The sequence below is a fragment of the Nelumbo nucifera genome, chromosome 4 (genome assembly GCF_055504915.1).
Source record: "Nelumbo nucifera cultivar China Antique chromosome 4, China Antique-T2T, whole genome shotgun sequence".
NCBI classification, from domain to species: Eukaryota; Viridiplantae; Streptophyta; class Magnoliopsida; order Proteales; family Nelumbonaceae; genus Nelumbo; species Nelumbo nucifera.
In genome coordinates this window covers 81,205,942-81,209,639 of record NC_142652.1, presented here as the reverse complement: position 1 = coordinate 81,209,639, position 3,698 = coordinate 81,205,942, and the positions used below count along the sequence as shown (strand labels likewise).

Sequence of the window (3,698 nt, the reverse complement as noted above, 5' to 3'; positions counted from 1 at the left end):
CTTCTGGGGTCCAAAGTAGCTTTTGCTTTTGGGTTTTGGCCCATGTCCCATGAGAGAGAGATCAGATCCACATCCACCATCATATGGGCTGGGGGTGGCCCTGGGGGCAATCCCGATGGATCTTAAGCCTCAACTCTCCCAATCATGAGCCATGCCTCCATGTGCGCCGCGATTACGAGTCCATAAGGCCTTAAAAGTCATAAATCAAACTATTCTTGTCTACAACCTACAACCATTAATTATTAATTAATCAACACAAAATCATAAGATAGGTCAGCCGAGTCAAACCACGAGTTGAGCCACAGTCACCGGAGTAAACTGTAAACCCGCCCACCTCCTAGCTCCTCATTCCGAACTCCGAACATCAAACCATCAAACACATTCAAAAGCATTTACACAAGTGGAAACAACCAGAAACATTTATCAGTTACAGTTAAATCTCAAGTAACCAAGTAGATAGGCATGGGCGATATTGGGATTCGATGGTATTGTTGCTGCTCTATATTAAGCTCTCTCAGGCTGAGATAAGGTATCTCCACTTCTCCATTACGTGTCGGTGTTAGTGTCCCCGCGAGAGGCCCTGACGCCGGACGGCAGCTCGTTCTGGAGGGCGTGCTCCAACCACTTCTGTTCTCTGTTATGTACACAGGTCCAGATACAGCTCCCCTGCAAACCCGGCTCCTGGGGTAGACTCCATCTTCACCATCATCCAGTCCTGCATCGTCGAACCATTTCCACCTCCAGAAAAGAAGAGCATTTTTCCACCATTTCTTCTTCTTCTTCTTATTGCTCTTATTTGACTCTTCTTTCGAGATGGGCTTCTGTAGTTTGAAATGCAGAGCATCTACGGATCTCAAAGTATCTCGTTTGTACTTTCTAGCTTCTTCTAACACCTTTATTTTTCAGAGGAATTGAGTGAAAACAAGTTCAGAGAGACCTAAACGAGAAAGGAGGAAATATAAATCAGAGAAACAGAAAAAAGAAAATACATGTATGTATGTATGTGTGACCTGAAAATAGTCGATTTGAGGTTCGAAGCCGTAGTCGCTAAAATGCTGAGGCTCTGGCATCGGACATATCGGAGACTTGCTGGACATCTTTCTCCTTTCTCTCCCACCTGCTCTCCTGCATGTAATATGTATTACTTTTTAATTTAGCACTGTTCTCTCCCTCCCTCCCCGCCCACTTCTTCCACTGCTCTGAGATTTGCAGAAGAAGAAGAAGAAGAAGAAAGAAAGGAAAAGAAGAATGTGCAGTGCAGGGGAGGCAAAGTGTTTGGGGAATCGATAGTCAAAAAGACTCTAAACTCTAGTAAATGCTTTCTCCCTCTTAATTTATTAACTTTACGACCCTTAGACTTATTAAAGCGGTAGCGGTAGTGGTTGGTTCCCCGTCCCCCTTCTTCCTTCTCTACGGGAGAATTGTTGGGATCCATGTCCTCGGAAGTGGGGTGGGTACAATCATATTATCTAAAAATAAACCTGATTAACTGAACAATAAATGACTTATTCCTTTATCTTAATTCTTAGCAAGCAAGACAAGTCATTAAATAAAACCATTTAGCTCACTTAATTAAAGAGTAGAGTTACCACGAGTCCACGACCGACATTTTGGACTGAAAGACCAAAACCAAAGCTCAGTACAAGACTTATATTTACTACTCAAAAATTCATCCAGTCCAGACATTATGAATCGTCAATGATTTTATTTGGTGGAACCCACTAATTACAGTGGCCCTTTGATATCGAATCGGGATTTGTCTCACAGAGCACACCTCACACTGACGTCAGAGCACATCCCACCGTGTATTAAAACACCTCCGGCCATGAATAACAATACAGATGTAGAGATGTTCCTCAGGTACATGAGATTGGTGTGAGGAGCGCAGGACTCCTTTAGGTTTCCATCACAGCTACAACGTATTAATGCCATCAACTCCCACAGTTCTGCATTAATATCTTGCTGTTTTCACATTGTTAGACACCAGGGTTGTCCTTACTCAGTCCTTTACATTCAGGGTTGTGAACGGATCTGAGTTGGATCAGATCCAGTCACAGCCAAATTCAATCTAATTATGAAAAATTCATTATCTCAATTCAATTTACAATTTAGCATATGAGATTCGGTTTTAATTAGAATGTACTTTATTGTGCTTAAAGTAAAGAAGTTAAAAAATAACTATTTTTTATTTAGATGACAAATTTTGTAAATAATTTATTAATTATAAATTTTATATAATTATTAATGTAAGGACATGTGTTATATACATGTGCAAATAAAGGATAAAACATAAGTTAACATTATATAATCCAATTTTATTTTTATGACATGCACCAAAATCAAGTCAAGTATCTACTTTGCTTTATAGATATAAAATATAATAATTATGAACTTTAACCAATTTTAAATTTTTATTAGATTTGAATATTAATCAAATTGAATGGGACAAAATCCTTGTCCAATTTACATTAAAGCATAGAGCCATAGACACACGAAACACCACATACACAGCTCAATCCATCGTAAACCAAAACCACAACTACTTGGTCCAATTACCAACTTGGGTCACCGAGAACTAATCTAGACAAATAATTAGAGCATTGTAAGAACAAACTACCAACCGGAAAATGGCCACCTTGATTGACAGAGTTTTGGAAGTATGATGGCTTGATCCCTCTTCGAAAGGTAAGTATCCCAGTTCCTCAAAGGGTCTGGCTATCCATTATCTCCTCCATCAATCTCCCCTCCTCATTGTCATTTCACCTTTGACTTTCAGAGAGCTTCATCCATGTCAAAGGGCTTACAATTTGATTATTAAAGGGATGCATGTTCTAAGATTTGAATAAAAAATAATTATATTTTTACCTAAGAATCCAAAATAATCATATTGATATCTGGTTCACGTTTTGGACTCTAGCCCATTGACAGTCCTAGCCACTCACAGTACCCATAACCTCCCAGCCCCCAACACTAGTGAAGACAGGAATCATTCCCAAGTCTCCACTACCTTAACAATTAACCCAGTTATAACCTTTAAACCGGTTCACTACATTCTTTTAGGGGTCTTGGGTTGTCTGATTCAAGAAGTTGGGTTAGCTGAACTGAATGTGATTACCATTCAGCGGGCTGAGGAACCAATGATACATAGGGTCCAAAGTGAGAAATTAAATGGTTGTGGGAACCATATATTTTATTACTGGTGTGAAGTGTTATTGATTCCACGGCCCACTGAACAGCATTTGTGTTCAGCTAATCCTTTCTCCTGCTTCAAATAGTTTAAGCTTGGCTTTGGACTTGGGCTTATTCAAAATTTTACAAATTACTCCAACTATTTTGACCCAATTTGCACTACTAATTATTGCACAACCCCATGAGCTTGATTCTCGCTATTTTTGGAACTGGTTAGAACATTCTGTGTATTTTAAAATTGGATTACAATATCTATTTTAACTTTTAAGAATATAATTATGACAAAAACTAGGGATGGCAATGAGACTGATTCAGGGTGGGGACCATACTCCCCATCCCCATCTCGAGTTTGAATCAAATCTCCATCCCCGCCCTCAATCCCCATTAGGGATAAAAATGGAATTCCATCTCCAATCCCTACCGGAGACAGGTTTTTTGTCGGGGACCCTATTCTCCGAAAATTTTAAATTAAAAGAGTTTTTAGAAAACAGATTTACTTAAAATAAGGA

General features: G+C 39.2%; 1 long non-coding RNA gene across 1 annotated transcript; it reads right to left on the bottom strand.

The window, feature by feature from the left end:
• Positions 1–264: 264 nt before the first annotated feature.
• LOC104606200 (uncharacterized) lies at positions 265–1,366 on the bottom strand. Its single transcript, XR_016068591.1, has 2 exons — positions 1,011–1,366; positions 265–893 (listed from the first exon to the last, which is right to left on the bottom strand). It is a non-coding gene; the product is annotated as an uncharacterized LOC104606200 (long non-coding RNA).
• Between the last annotated feature and the right edge of the window lie 2,332 nt (positions 1,367–3,698).